Consider the following 17,611-nt stretch of genomic DNA (forward strand, 5'->3'; position numbering starts at 1 on the left):
TTTGCTTTGCAGCTGGATTCTCCCACTAACAGGCACACAATGAGGCCCTTCTTGAGCAGCGATGAAGGCAGGCGTTCATTTGCACGACAAACTTTCTGACCAGCAAAGCGTTGGGTATTAGCCAGCAAAGTTGGTTGCTGTGGAACTGTCTCCCAAGCCATTGATACCTTTGCAGGAGCTGGAAATATTTCTGAGGTATTTTATTGAGAAGGCAGCAACAGTTTGAATGGAAATTGGCATTGTGTAGCCTGGAAAGATGATAACTTCATGCATAGAGGAAAAGGAGTCGTAGTTGTCCAAACAGTTTAATTGAAGATGTATCATCTTATTGAGTGACAGATCGAGTTCAGAAGACTGTACAAAATGATCTTATTTTGATTGGTCTTAAATTTACTGGTTTTTGCCATGTTTTGATGAGGAAGTATCAGAAATTGGTGCTTAAAGACGTTGGTCACAGCTCAAATCAACTCCTGCCTCAGAGAGGAGCTGGAGCTGTTCCAATTTGCCTACTGCCAATACAGGTCAACAGGAGGTGGGATTCCTCAGGCTCTTCCCTTTCCTCTGGACCACCTGGACGTCAGGCTGCTGTTCATTGACTGCATCTAGATGTTCAACACAATCATTCCATCTAAACTCATTATCAAGCTTCAGGACCTGGGGCCTTGTTCCTCCCTCTGGAATTGGATACTCAACTACCTCATCAGCAGACCTCCATCAATGAGGGTTGGGAACAACATTTCCTCTTTGCTGAGCACTGATGCACCTCAAGACAGCATGCTTAGCCCATGCTCTGTTCTCTATACACACACGACTGAGTGGCAAAGCACAATTTTAATTTCATCTTCAAATTCACCAATGACACTTCTGTTGTTAGACAATTTACAGGTGAGCCAGCTTAGCAGAGTAATGCTGTGTGGTTGTTGTGATGGGGCCAGTCAATATACTCTCCACTCTACATCTATAGAACTTTGTCAAAGCTTTAGTTGTCATGCCGAATCTTTGAAAACTTCTAAGAAAATAGAGGCACTGCTGTGCTTTCTTCAAAATTGCACTAACGTACTGGGCCCATGACAGGTCCTCTGAAATAATAACACTGAGGAATTTAAAGTTGCTGACCCTTTCCACTTCTGATTCACCAATGAGGTCTGGCTCATGGACCTCTTGTTTCCTTCTCCTGAACGCAATCATCAGCTCCTTGGTCTTGCTGACATTGAGTAAGAGGTTGTTGAGTTTTTGGGTTTTTTCCCTCCTATATTCTGATTCAACACCACCTTTGACATGCCCCACAACAGTGATGTCATCAGCAAACTGGAATATGGCATTAGAGTTATAAGTGTAAAGCAAGTAGAGCACAGGACTAAGTACAAGCTTGTGATGCACCTGTAATGATGGAGATCATGAAGGGGATGTTATTATCAATCTAATCTAACTGAGATCTGCAAGTGAGGAAAACAAGGATTCAATTACACAAGGAGGTACTGAGGTCTAGGTCTTGAAGCTTTTTGATTAGTTTTGAGGGGATGATGGTATTGAATGCCGAGCTGTAGTCGATAAGGAGCATCTTAATGTATGCACCTTTGCTGTCCAGATGTTCCAGGGATGAGAGAAGAGCCAAGGAGAATGCATCTGCTGTGGACCTCCTGCTCCAGCAGACAAAGTGGAGTGGACCCAAGTCACTTCTCAGACAGGAGTTGATATACTTCATCACCAACCACTCAAAACACTTCATCACTGTAGATGTAAATTCTACTGAACAATAGTCATTGAGGTAGGTTGCCATGTTCTTCTTAGGCACTAGTATAATTGAAGCCTGCTTGAAGCAGATGGGTATCTCAGACTGACAAAGTGAGAGGCTAAAGATCTCTGTGAACAATATTCAGGAGTTCATCTTCAAGTCTGAAAGAAAACGCCACGGTTGTCACTGACTTTTTCAAAACCTGTGTGGGTGAGTGTGTGTCTTTGAGAACATACTGGACATACGCAAATGAAAACCCATGGATGAACCAGGAGATTCAAGGTCTACCGTGGCATTCAAGACCAGTGATCCAGAACTATACAAGATGCCTATGTACAACCTACAGAAGGCTAGCTTAAGAGCAAAAAAAACCAATTCTGATTGAGGTTAGAGATGGGATTGGATGCACGTCAGCAACAGCACGGTTTATAGACCATTAGTTCTTACAAAGCAAAACCTAACATCATAATGGCAGTGATCCTTCACTCTTAGATGAGCTCAATGCCTTTTATGCACAGTTTGAAAAGGGAGAATGATACCACATCTATACAAACCCCTGCAGCATCTCGTGACCCTCTGATCCCTGTCTCAGAGGCTGACATCAAAACATTTTTCAAGAGTGTGAACCCTCACAAGATGCCGGGCCCTGATGGTGTTCCTGGTAGGGCTCAGAAAACCTGTGCCAATCGACTGGTGGGAGTGTTCAAGGACATCTTCAGTCTCCCACTGCCGCATTTGAATGTTTCCACCCACTTCAAAAGGTAACAATCATACCAGTGCCCAAGAAAAGCAGGGTGAGCTGCCTCTACAAATATCGTCCAGTGGCACTCACACCTACTGTGATGAAGTGCTTTGAGAGTTTGGTCATTGTTAAAATTTGCTCCTGCCTAAGCAAGGACCTGGACCCACACAATTTGCTTATCACTACAATAGGCCTATAGCAGATGTAATCTGACTGGCTCTCCACTCAGCGTTGGATCACCTGGACAATGGCAATACCAACGTCAGGCTGCTGTTTATTGATTACAGCTCAGCATTCAACACAATCATGCCCTCAGTTCTAATCAACAGGCTCCAAAACTTGTGCCTCTTTACCTCCCTCTGCAACTGAATCCTTATCTTTCTCACCTGGATACAACAGTCAGAAATAACATTTCCTGCTCACTGAAAATCAACACCAGCACACCTCAAGGATGCGTGCTTAGCCCACTGCTCTACTTTCTCTACACCCATGGCTGTGTGGCTAGGCACAGCTCAAATGCATCTAAAAATTTACCGATGACACAACTATTATTGGCAGAATTTCAGATGGTGACAAGTGTTATGATTTGTATCCCCAGAAACCAATTGACAGAGAAACACAGGAGCTGGTACATTTGCCTACATAGTTTTTCTTTTCATGGTTTTTAGTGAGCCTCACACATATGACATGGTGGTGTAATGACATATAGTGCATATACTTGCAGTATACTATATAACTACTATATAGATAATCAAAGCATAGTAAATTTTAAATTGTCTCATTCAGACCTAATGCTTTAATTGCTGTGTAGGATTTTTTACTTTTGCAGGAAGTCTTTGCTGACAAGGGAGGTCACCATTTCAGTCCTTCACCAGGACTATTTGTTCAGAAATGAAACATAGAACCTCCTTATTTGAGGAACCCTCAGTTTGTCTCAGCTCTTTGTCCTGCACACTCCTGCTGAGATTGGGTTTGAGGAGATGCTAGCGTGAGCACAACAGATGATGAAGGAACAACATAGCTGGTGACTTTACAGGGGATGACCTAGGAACAGCATAGCTGGTGAGTTGATGGTTGTGGAGTGTGCTGCACTGTGAGATGCAAGGAGAAAATTAGTGAGCTTCTGATTCAGTGTCAGTATAGTGTGTTCTGCTTACATTGATCACAGTGTGTTCTTTAGATTCTGGACAAACCTTACTGCCAAGCCATTTATAGCTGGGCGGTACAGTACAGATGTAATATGAGTTATTCCATTCATTTTCATAAATTACTGAAACTATTATGCAATAAGCTGTGGTCCATTATCACCGACTGAGTGTCCTGGGACACCAGTCCTTGAGAAGAGGCTTCTCAACTCATTAACAGTGTGAGAGGCTGTAGTAGAGGCTATTGAGAACACTTCTGGTTACTTTGTAGCCGTATCCACTACTATCAAGAGATTTGTGCCCATGAATGGTCAAGCAAATTCCCCATGAATCCTCTGCCAGGACAATGCAGGCCATTCCTAGAGATGGCTAGGTGCAGCTCTTGTCATCTTCTGATGTGTTATCATCCTGAACAGTGCTTGGCAAGCTGCTGATCTATCCCTGATCACCAAACAAAGCTTCAAGCCAACACTTTAATTTTAACCATATCTAAGCGACCGGCATGTAGCTCTTCCGACACTTTAGCTCTCAGCTTGGATGGTGCAACAACTCTAAATCCCCACATAAAGCAACATCTGTCAAGGGCAAGTTCATGCTGGCGCTGATAAAAGTAGTGGAAACAGGATTTTCTGCTGCCTATTCCAGACATTTTTGGTGACATGAGACAGTGTGGGTTTTTTTCTAGTTTCCCTTTGCATCATCTCTGCCATAATAGGGTGACCTTCAATTTGCATTAGGGATAATACATCAAGAGAGGTGTCCTCTTTTGTAAATTTTTCAGGTATTTCCTTTTCCAAGGGTAAACATGACAATCTATCAGCATTTCCATTGATTAGTTGACCTCTTGAATTCGATCTTGTAATGGTGTCCTCCAAGAAACAGAACCTATCTTGGAATTTCTGCTGGTGTTAGTCGAACATCCTTCTGTGGATCGAAAATGGACACCAGTGGTGGATGATGAGTAATGAGGGAAAACTCTCTCCCATAGCAGAAAACTATGGTTGAAAACTTCTACACTCCAAACCAAACTCAAGGCCTCTTTGTTAATCTGTGCGTAATTTTTCTCTGCAGCGTTACAGGAACATGATGCAAAGGCTATGGGGCCTTCACTGTCATCACTTATAACTTGTGACATGACTGCATCTATACCATAAGGTGAGACATCGCAGTTAAGCATCACTGGACAATGTGGATCATAATGTGTGAGTACAGTGTCGGACATCACCATTTCTTTTACCTTCTGAAAGCCACCTCACACTGATTTGTTCATTGTCATTTCGTTGTCATATGTAGTGATGAGTTCAAGGGGTGGAGCATAGTAACCAGCTTTGGCAAGAACCTATCATAATAATTGACAAATTTGAAAAAGGACCACAACTGTGATGCATCCTTTGGCCTTGGGGCATCCACCATTGCTTGAATTTCCCCAACACACTTGAGTAAATCTTGTGTGTCAATGCTGTGACCATAGTAAATCATGCTTGATTTAGAGAATTCACACTTGTTGCATAGGGCTGTGAGCCTATAGTTTTCTAATCTTTTTAGCACTGTTTTAAGATTTTAGAGATGTTGTTTGTCATCCTTATTGGTGACAATGGTGTCATCCAGGTAACACTGACTAGCAGGACAGCCTTGCAGCACCTGACCGATAACATTCTGCCAGACTGCAGGTGGGTGCTATTCCAAAAATAAGCTTATAATAAAGCACTTTGTGAGTGTTTATGGTGAGAAGCATTTTGGAATCTTCTTCCATACATATCTGTAGGTAGGCTCCAGCTAAGTCCATTTTGCTGAAGTGCTTCATTCCAGAAAAGTTTGCAAAGATATTCTCTACCCTGAGCAGAGGGTATTGATCTAGTTTCATTACTAAGTTGTTGGTGACCTTAAAACTACTACAGATCCTGACAGACCATTTTTCTTGGCTACTGAGATGACTGGTATTGCCCATGGCCTCCCACTCAATCTTGGAAAGAATTCCTGCAGCCTCCATGTGTTCTAGCTCACTGGCTACTTTATAAGGAACTGGGTGGGCTTTGTAATATTTGGGTGTGGTATTTTCACCTAACGCTATTTTACCCTTGATATGTTTGTATTTTCCAATGCCATCCTTGAACACTGCTGTGGCTTCATCCAGTACATTTCTCAAAGTAATTTGTGTTCAGCTGCTGTATTGCAGGGGATGTGGCATGCAACTTCTGGATGGAACTCCAATCAATTTGTAGTTGTCTCAGACACTATGCTGGGGGAGTCCAAAACCAGAGGCCACAGTTTAAGAATAAGGGGTAGGCCATTTAGAACGGAGTTCAGGAGAAACTTTTTTACCCAGAGCTGTGGATCTATGGAATGTTCTGCCTCAGAAGGCAGTGGAGGCCAATTCTCTGGATGCTATCAAGAAAGAGTCACATAGAGCTCTTAAAGATAGTAAAGTCAAAGGATATGGGGAGAAGGCAGGAACGGGGTACTGATTGTGGGTGATCAGCCATGATCACATTGAATGGCGGTGCTGGCTTGAGGGGCCAAATGGCCTACTCCTACACCTATTGTCTATTGACACTCATGACCCCACAATGATGGTCCTCCTGTTTTTACCACATACAAGCTCAATGTGGCTTGTTGTTTGTTGTATTTCACTGTTATGAATGTCATTCCCACAGGAGGTATATTTTCTCCAGTATAGGTTCTTAGTTAGATATAAGCAGACTTCAGTTCAGTATCTTTGAAATGCTATTCAAACTCATTTTGTGAAATGACTGCAACAGCCGAACTAGTGTCCAATTCCATTTTAATTAATTTGCTGTTCCCTTCTGGTACAAGCCATCTTGCTTATTTCTTGGTCATTTTACATTATAAATCTCAAGGTTATCCAGTCCTCTATTATTCTCATCATTATCAGATTTTTGATCAACAGCATGCAGATTAGTGCTCTTCTTGAAACTGTAACTTCACTTTTTATTTTTTAATCTTCTCTGTGCAGTCCATTTATTTTTGTTAGCCTGACAGGCTCTTTGTATGTATATCATTACATTTTCTGCAAGTTTTCCCTTTAAACCTGCATTGGTCTAGCGTATGTGAGCCCCTTCCACAATGGTAACGCAATTTGTTTGGCCAGGCAGGTTCTGTTTAGATGGTGCAATTTTGTTCATGATCACTTTTATTTCTGACTGCAACTCAATTGCATCTGGCAGCTATTTCCATTGATACAGCGATTTCAACTGCTCTTTTCAATCTGAGTTGTGCTTCGGTTAGGAGCCAATTTTAAGTGCTTTCTTGTAAGATTTCATGAACTAAACAATCTCTCAGTTCATCATTAAGCCCATTAGTGAACTGACAATGCTTGGAAAATCTCTTCAATTTAGCTACATAAACTGAAATTGATTCCGTTTATAAAACCTAAATCGTTCTCTAATCAACAATAGTTTCAGCTCAAAATGTTCCTGCATTACGTTCATGATATTAGAAAAGCTCATTTCGGCTGGTTTGGTTGGAGCAGTTAAACTTCTAAGAAAACTGTAGGCTTTTTCATCCTTTGCACTCAGACTGAGCAAAACCGGCACTCATTTCTCTTTCTTTCTTTTCAAATCTTTTTATTAGTTTTTTAAAAAAAAACAGAAGAAAAATATTGTTACAAGACATTTGAGAGTACATAATAGATTGATAAACATTCAAATATATATTGATCCATACATAGAATCTCTCAAACTCATATAATAATATAAATGATTAAGAGAAACCCCCCCCCAAAAAAAAAGACAACAACAACTAAATAGAAAAAAACTAACCAACATGGGCAATCGCATAATGTTATATATATACAGTAGTGCCTATGACTCCCAACCTCCATCCACACAATTCAGGATAGTGACAATAAGGTTCAGGATCAGACCGTTTAATTCATATGAAAATGCTGAATAAATGGTCTCCAAGTTTCCTCAAATTTAACTGACGAATCGAAAACCACACTTCTAATTTTTTCTAAACTTAAACAGGAAATAGTTTGGGAAAACCACTGAAATACTGTTGGAGGATTGGCTTCTTTCCAATTCAGTAAAATGGATCTTCTAGCCATTAGTGTAATAAATGCAATCATTCGTTGGAATGAAGCGGATAAACACTTATTATCTATCATTGGTAGGCCAAAAATTGCAGTAAAAGGATGTGGTTGGAGATTAATATTTAAAACTCTTGAAATAATATTAAAAATATCTTTCCAATAGTTTTGTAAGCAAGGACAGGACCAAAACATATGAGTCAACGAAGCTATATCAGAATGACATCTATCACAGGTTGGATTAACATACGAGTAAAATCGAGCAAGTTTATCTTTAGACATATGAGCTCTGTGTACGACCTTAAATTGTATTAAAGTATGTTTAGCACATATAGATGATGAGTTTACCAATAGTAAAATTTTTTCCCATTGCTCAGTAGAAATAGGGCAATGCAGTTCTTCCTGCCATTCCTTCTTAATTTTTTCAGATATATCTGGTTGTAGATTCATAATCATATTATAAATGATAGCAACAAGACCCTTTTGACAAGGATTAAGAGCTAAAATTCTTTCTGTAATGTCCAATGGACATTCTTTCGAAAAAGACTTTAGTTCATTATATAAAAAATTTCTAACTTGTAGATATCTAAAAAAGTGGGTTTTAGATAAATTATATTTATTAGATAATTGTTCAAAGGACATAATGTTATCATCCAAAAACAGATCACAAAAACATGTTATACCTTTTGTTTTCCATAAATAAAAGGCTTGATCTATGGAAGATGGTCGAAAAAAGTAATTAGCTGTTATAGGACTTGACAGTATAAACTTATTCAAACCAAAAAATTTACGAAATTGAAACCAGATTCGTAATGTATACTTGACTATAGGATTAGTTATCTGTTTATTCATTTTAAATAACGAAAAGGGAAGTGAAGATCCTAAGATTGAAATCAATGAGAAATCTTGCACAGATTTACATTCCAAATTTACCCATTGTGGGCCAGCAACTGTAGTCGATTCTTGTGTCCAAAATATCAAATACCGTATATTAACTGCCCAACTCATTTCTCATCAGCTATTTCATTTGCTTCAAAATACTGCTCAGTACATTCAGTGTTGTGCAATTGAACATGTCTACAGTATCTTTCTGATGTAGTTAGCCATTTCTGTTTTTTAAATTCATTAATTTTATCACCTGGTATTTACGCATTATGAACCCATGAATTTTGTCTGTATTCTTCCTTTTTCTAATTCAACTGTCTCTGTCCCTTTCTGAAGAAACACGTGCTGCACTTTTTTTTATAAACTTGAATGTCTCTCTTCCCTTTTGAAGAAAAGAATATGCTGCACTTCAACAGTTAGGTAATCTCAGGTTCACTTTAAAACTAGATCATCACCTTCATTATGTTTTGTAACTCCAGAAATTAATTAAATGAAAAACACCAGATACTTGCCTACGTATTTTTTCTTTTCCTTTCTTTTAGTGAGGTGCACACACTTAGCACAGAGGTGTAATGACTTATGCCATTCAGGTACTTTTACATATAACCCCTAATGAATCATGTGAACAATAGAGAGTGCTTAATCAAACAAAATATTTACAATATTACTCAAATATTACTGAAATATTAAATACTCTACAATGAGGAGGCATACAGGAGCAAAATAGATCAGCTGGTTGAGTGGTGTTTCAGTAACAACCTTGCACTGATAATTAGTAAGACAAAGGAATTGATTGTGAACTTCAGGAAAGGGAAGCCAAAGAAACACACAACAGTCCTTATTGAGGAATCAGAAGTGGAAAGTTCCTGGTTGTCAACATCTCTGAGGATCTACCTGGGCCCAACATACTGATGCCATTACAAAGGCATGTCAGTGGCTATATTTCATTAGGAGTTTAAGGAGAATTGACATGTCACCAAAGACATTTGCAGCTTTCTACAGATGTACCATGGAAAGTGTTCTAAGTGCATGGCCGTCTGGTATGGAGGGGCCTCCGTATAAGATTGAAAAAAGCTGCAGGGAGTTGTAAACTCAGCCAGCTCTATCATAGACACTAGCTTCCCTAGCATCCAGGATACCTTCAAAAGGCAATGCCTCAAACGGACAGCATCCTTCATTCAGGACCCCATCAGTCAGGATGTGCCCTCTTCACATTGCTACTATTAAGGAGAATGTCGAGGAGCCTGAAGACATACATGTTTCAGGAACAGCTTCTTCCCATCTGCCATCAGATTTCTGAATGGGCAATGAACCCATGAACACTTCCACAGTATTTTCCCCCTTTTTTTACAATACTTATTTCATTTATACACTGCTTATTGTAATTTATAGTTTTTATTACTATATATTGTAATATACTGCTGCGGAAAAACAGCAAATTTCATGGCATATTCTGGTGATACAGTATTATACCTGATTGAGATTCTGAATGTTGACTTGAAGGAATCAATGGTGGAGAGAGTCAGCAGCTTTAAATTCTCAGGTGTAATATATCTGTTGACATGTTCAAAGCCCAGTGCATAGAGGCAATCATAAAGAAAGCATGCCAGTGTCTTTACTTTCTTATAAGGTTAAGGGTCCAGCTTGACAGCAAACACTCCAACAAACTTCTACAGATGTCTGTTGAAAATACTGACTGATTGCATCACAGTCTGGTATGGCAATTGAAATGTGCATGAAAGTAAGAAGCTGTAGAGAGTAATGGACTCAGCTCAATACATCACAGTCACATTCCTCCCACCATCAGAAGTGTTTACAGAAGTGATGCTTCAGGAAGATAAAAATCTATCATCAACGATCCCCACCATCTGGGCCATGCCATCTTTTCCCAGATCAGATACCATCGGGCAGGAGGTACAGAAGCCTTAAGTTCTACCAGGTTCAAGGACAGCTACTTCCCTTCAGCCATTGAAACGCATGGTAAATCCTAATCACCACATTTTATCATCACTATGTTAACGTTGATCAATTTGAACTAAAATAGACTTTTAGTTCCAATTGTGTTCTTTCCTGTAAAAAAAGATACAAAATTTGTGTTTCTGTTATGCTTTTTCTTATGAATGCTGCTTATATGAAGCTATGGTGCTGGCAGTAAGCTTTTCACAACGACAATGAACTCAACTTTTGAAATCACTTTCTGAGCAGCTGTATGGTGCATTTTGCTCATATCCTGAGTGGTATCCTGGAATGATCTCAAAGTACATTTTATAAAATGATTTTCAGTACTACACCTATACCAGTCATTTTACAGTGCAGGTGAAGTGTAGTATCAGAAAGCCCAGCTCTCTGACAACCCTCTCTAAAGGGTAACTTATCTATTGATGGATAAATACAAAGACCTTATCACACTACCCAACTAAGTAAGCTTGGTATCTCCTCTTTAATCATCAAAATGAACAAAGAGAATCCCATTGTGCCATGACAGTGGAGTGACAACACCAAATGAATTATCAAAACATCTCTTTAGCAGTGAACTGAAAACAAGGTGAAAATAGTAAAGTAGAACTAGGAGTTCATTTGTTCGTTATGTGCTGTGTCGTATGACATGGGAGATCATGGACCATGATTGTCCTTGGCAAATTTTTCTACAGAAGTGGCTTGCCATTGCCTACTACTGGCAGTGTCTTTACAAGATGGGTGATCCCCAGCCATTATCAGTACTCTTCAGAGCTTTTCTGCCTGGCATCAGTGGTCGCATAACCAGGAATTGTGATATGCACCAGCAGCTCATACATCTATCCACCATCTGCTCCCATGGCTTCACGTGACCCTGATCAGGGGGCTAAGCAGGTGCTGCACCTTGCCGAAGGGTGGCCTGCAGGCTAGCGGAGGGAAGGAGCATCTTACATCTCCTTCGGTAGAGACCACGCCACCCAAAAAGTTGGGGTAAAGCTTTCAAATGAGCTTAAGGATGCCTCAACAACTCTTCATATGAGACTTTTTAACTGTAGTCCCATAAAAAGGTCAGATTCAGTAATCCACTCTGAAGTAATAATTAAGTTGTTTGAATGCAATTACATAATTTCAGCATCATTTACATGCATTTACCCACATCAGCTGATGCCTCCCAGAGTACTAAATGTATTAAACTGTAAGGCTAGGTGGTGGCATGAAATAGATGAAGATCTGGCAACATAAATCTCCATTCTTTGTTCCTAGTGGTTTCATTCACTTATTAACAATTAATAAATTAACCAGTCAGAAATCCACTCTTACAGAATTAATCTGACCATTGTTGTGTTATTCAGTGGAAAATTGCTTTATATATCAACTTTGTTATTATTGCTAATTCATATTTGACATTGAAAATTAATCCAAGGCATAGCATTATATTAAGCAGCAAATCAGTAATTACTAGGATAGTTAATAGCCTCAACATTCATGCCCCATTTTAAAACATTATGCATTCCAGAGGCAAGCAAGTTCATCTGCTACTCAATCAATAACGCCATGTAATTCAATCCATTGTGCCCAAATTCATTCCGATATTTTATTTATTTATTGAGTTACACTGAAAAATACACCCTTCAAACCCCGCCTCCCAGCAATCCCCCAATTTAATCCTAGCCTAATCATGGGACTATTTACAATGACCAATTAACCTACCAACCAGTACATATTTGGACTGTGGGAAGAAACCAGAGCACCTGGAGGAAACTCACACATTCCCTGAGAAAACGTACAAACTCCTTACAGGCAGTGGCAGGAATTGAACCCAGGTCACCTGCACTGCAAAGCATTGTGCTAACCACTACACTGCCAGAGACAAACTGAGATAATTATTCTGTTTCAATAGCATTTTTAGATTCCTTTTAGTCATCAATTGTGGACTGGCATCATTATTTTACAATATAAAGCAAACAATATTGCAGATTATTTTGGAAAATTTGCTGCAGAAGCATTATTTACTTTTTATTCAATTCAATTAAGGAGACTGAGTACATCATATTAAAATGAGGTAGTTTTTGGTGCAGCAGTTGGTGTTTTAAAGGGTATGGTAATTTATCATAGAGGGAAAACTACCCAGGCAAGAACAATACTTTCAAAGACCAATTATGAAGTTAAATGGTTTCTTAGTGCAATAAAATAAACTCTCAACCTGATAATCTGCCTCATTACGATCTTGCACTTTATTATGTACCTGCACTGCACTTTCACTCCAGCCAGCACACTTTATTCTGCATTGTCATTGCATTACCTTGTTCCTCCTCAAATATTATGTTTTGATTGGTATGAGCAGTATGCAAGACTAGCTCTTCTCTTTATCTCAGTACATGCAACAATAATAAACTAATTCCATTTCTATTAGATTTTCTGTTACCTAGAAAATGAGAAAAAAAGCTAATAGTCAGTCACTTGTACATCAACTGTGAGATTGAGTTTAAGAACCGAGAGATAATATTACAGCTATATAGGACCCTGGTCAGACCCCACTTGGAGTACTGTGCTCAGTTCTGGTCACCTCACTACAGGAAGGATGTGGAAACTATAGAAAGGGTGCAGAGGAGATTTACGAGGATGTTGCCTGGACTGGGGAGCATGCCTTATGAGAATAGATTGAGTGGACTTGGCCTTTTCTCCTTTGGAGCGACGGAGGATGAGAGGTGACTTGATAGAGGTGTACAAAATGATCGTGTGGATAGTCAGAGTCAGAGGCTTTTTTCTCAGGGCTGAAATGGCTAGCAAGAGAGGGCACAGTTTTAAGGTTGTGGGCCAAAGGGCCTGTATTGTGTTATAGGTTTTCTATGTTTCTATGTTATACAGCAGAAGGAAATGCAGCAGGAATGATCCTATCTTTTTTTGCAGATAGAAACATAGTAAACCTACAGAACAATACAGGCCCTTTGGCCCACAGAGCTCTGCCGAACATATCCTTACCTTAGAAATTATCTAGGGTTACCCATAGCCCTCTATTTTTCAAAGTTCCATGTACCTATCCAGGAGTCTCTTAAAAGACCCTATCGTATCCACCTCCATCACCATCGCCAGCAACCCATTCCACGCACTCACCACTCTCTGCATAAAACTTACTCCTGACATCTCCTCTGTACCTACCTCTAAGCACGTTAAAACTGTTCCCTCTCATGCTAGCCATTTCAGCCTTGGGAAAAACCCTCTGACTATCCACATGATCAATGCCTCTCATTGTCTTGTACATCTCTATCAGGTTACCTCTCATACTCATACTCTCATACGTCGCTCCAAGGAGTAAAGGCCAAGTTCAACTCAACCTATTCTCATAAGACAATATTTTTATTATCTTTTTAAATAAAGAGAACATAGTGTAAAGGAGAATTGTGTAATGCACAACAAATGTAACAAATGTGCAATTCACATTCATGAAAGAGATGCACCCAGAGTACAAACATTATCACCCCACCCCTCCCAGTCCCCAACTCCAAGCCATCAATGCATTGGCAAAAAGGGTTAAACAGAACCTGTGTCCCCACAGAGCTGCATTGGTATAGAGAAGGTGTATTTTTTCTAATACATAGGCTGTTGTATGATAACAAACCTGAGTCTGAAGGGTTTTACTGGAAAATGCTAGAGGTCAGGGATTTATGTACTGAGGGAAGGGAGAGAGAATGGACCTTTAGTCTGGCTGGGAATTTTGAAAATATTCAAGAAAGGGTCCCCACACCTTTTGGAACTTTATTTCCGATTGAGGATTGAGTACTGGATCTTCTCAAGGTGTAGACTGGACATGATGTCCCTGAGACACTGATGGTGGGTGGGCGGGGCAGCATCCCTCCACCTGAGCAAAACTGCGTGCCTGGCTGACAGAGAGGCAAAAGACAGAGTGTGACGTTTAGTCAGACTTAGGTGCGTGTCCCCCTCTCCGGAGGTGCCGCAAAGGGCAATCAAAGGGTTAGGTTTCAGATTGTAATTAAGTATTTGGGATAGAGTTTGGAAGACATCTTTCCAGTATTTTTCCAAACTAGGCCATGTCCAGTACATATGGATAAGGGAAGCCTTGCCCCTTTTGCATTTGTCACAACAGGGATTAACATCTGAGTAAATGCGAGGTAATTTAGTTTTAGGAATATGGGCCCTGTGTACGACCTTGAACTGTAATAGGCAGTGGCGAGCACATAAAGAGATTGAGTTAACTAATTTGAGGACTTCATCCCATACCTCCTCTGACACTGAAAAATTTAAATCTTGCTCCCAGGCAGTTTTAATTTTGTCAAGCGAGGCTCGCCTCAGAGCCGCCAGCTTGTCGCAGATAATAGATATTAGAGATTTACGCAATGGATTCATACAGAGAAACAAATCAATGATGTTTGTGTCAGGTGTCTCAGGGAAGTTTGGTATCAGAGGGTGGATAAAATGTCTAATTTGCAAATATCTAAAGAAATGAGTGTTGGGTAGATTAAACTTTGCAGACAATTGTTCAAATGATGCAAAACAGTTGTCTAGAAAAAGATCTCTAAAGTGTCTGATGCCCTTTCTGTACCAGTCTTGAAATGTTGAATCACGTATAGAAGACTGTAAGAGATGATTATGTAGAATAGGACTTGAAAGAGAAAAGCCACTATGCTTTCTGAACTGGGCCCACACTCTCAGGGTGTGCCTGATGTCAGGATTAGCAATTGGTTTAGATGTACGAAAAGGGGAGTGGATCCAAGAAGTGCGGAGATGGAAACATTCTTAGTAGACTTCAGTTCCATTGTTACCCATAATGTGCAGTCAGACTGATTATAAAAATGAGACCAAAAGATGAGACAACGAATGTTAGCTGCCCAGTAGTATAAGCTGAAATTGGGCAGAGCAATGCCCCCAACAGTTTTAGATTTTTGAAGATGAACTTTATTCAGTCAGGGACGCTTGCCCTTCCATAGGTAGGATGATATAACTGTGTCTACTGCCATCATATTTGACCTACCAAAATGAACCACCTCACACTTATCTGGGTTGAACTCCATCTGCCACTTCTCAGCCCAGTTTTGCATCCTATCAATGTCCCGCTGTAACCTCTCACAGCCCTCTACACTATCCACAACACCTCCAACCTTTGAGTCAGCAGCAAATTTACTAACTCATCCAGGTCATTTATAAAAATCACAAAGAGTACGGGTGTCAGAGCAGATCCCTGAGGAACTCCACTGGTCGCCAACCTCCATGCAGAATATGACCCATCTACAACCACTCTTTGCCTTCTGTTGGCAAGCCAATTCTGGATCCACAAAGCAATGTCCCCTTGGATCCATTGCCTACTTACTTTCTCAATAAGCCTTGCATGGGGTACCTTATCAAATGCCTTGCTGAAATTCATATACACTACATCTACTGCTCCACCTCTATCAATATGTTTAGTCACATCCTCAAAAAATTCAATCAGGCTCGTAAGGCACAACTTGCCTTTGACAATGCCATGCTGACTATTTATAATCACATTATGCCTCTCCAAACGTTCATAAATCCTGCACCTATAGATCTTTTCCATCAACTTACCAACCACTGAAGTAAGACTCACTACCAGTCTATAATTTCCTGGGCTATCTCTACTCCCTTTCTTGAATAAGGGAACAACATCCACAACCCTCCATTCCTCCGGATCCGCTCCCATCCCTATTGATGATGCAAAGATCATTGCCTCACCTCACCTCCCACAATAGCCTGGGGTACATCTTATCCGGTCCCGGTGACTTATCCAACTTGATGTTTTCCAAAAGTTCCAGCACATCCTCTTTCTTAATATGTATATGCTCAAGCTTTTCAGTCCACTGTAGGTCATCACTACAATCGCCAAGATCCTTTTCTGTAGTGAATACTGAAGCAAATTACTCATTACCTCTGCTATCCCCTCCGGTTCCATACACACTTTTCCATTGTCACACTTGATTCGTCCTATTCTCTCACATATTATCCTCTTGCTCTTCACATACTTGTAGAATGCCTTGGGGTTTTCTTTAATCCTGTCCACCAAGGACTTCTCATGGCCCCTTCTAGCTCTTCTAAATTCATTCCTGAGCTCCTTCCTGCTCGCCTTATAATATTCTAGATCTCTATCATTACCTAGTTTTTTTGAACCTTTCGTAAGCTTTTCTTTTCTTCTTGACTAGATTTTTCTTGAGTATCCTGATTTAATATTATTGGCTAGTTTGCCCTCATGTTTCATCCTTTCCCTTCTTATAGCTTTTTTAGTTGCCCTTTGTTGGATTTTTGAAAGCTTCGCAATCATCCAACTTCCAGCTCACTATTGCTACCTCATATAGCCTTCCCTTAGCTTCTATGCAGTCCTTAACTTCCCTCGTCAGCCACGGTTGGCTACCTTTGCCATTTGAGAACTCCTTCTTCTGTGGGATATGCCTATCCTGCGCCTTCTGAACTCTTCCCAGAAACTTCAGCCATCTCTACTCTGCTGTCATCCCCACCAGTATTCTCCTCCAATCCACCTGGGTAAGCTCCTCTCTCATGCTTCTGTAATTCCCTTTATTCCATTTGATATTGATACATGTGACTTATGCTTCTTCCTCTCAAATTGAAATATGAATTCAATCATATTATAATCACTGTCTCCAAAGTGTTCCTTTACATTAAGCTTCCTAATAAGATCTGGGTTATTACACAGCACCCAATCTAAGATTGCCTTTCTCTAAGTAGGCTCAAGCTTAAGCTGCTCTAAAAAGCCATCTCATAGCCATTCAACAAATTCCCCCTCTTGTGATCTGACACCAACCTGATTTTCCCAATCCCTTTGTATATTGAAGTCCCCCATTACAATTGTGACAGCACCCTTATTACATGCCTTTTCAAGCTCCCTTTGCAATCTCCACCCCACATCTAGACTACTATTTGGAGGTCCATATATGATTCCCATAATAATTTTTTCATCTTTGCAGTTTCTTCACTCACAAAGATTCAACATTCTCTGACCCTATGCCACCTCTTTCTAAAGATGTAACTCCATCTCTTACCAACAGAGCCATACCACCGCCTATGCCATCCTGCTTGCCCTTTCAATCCAAAAATATCATTTGATGTTAAGCTCC

Source organism: Hemitrygon akajei, chromosome 23, assembly GCF_048418815.1.
Source record: "Hemitrygon akajei chromosome 23, sHemAka1.3, whole genome shotgun sequence".
Taxonomy (NCBI): domain Eukaryota; kingdom Metazoa; phylum Chordata; class Chondrichthyes; order Myliobatiformes; family Dasyatidae; genus Hemitrygon; species Hemitrygon akajei.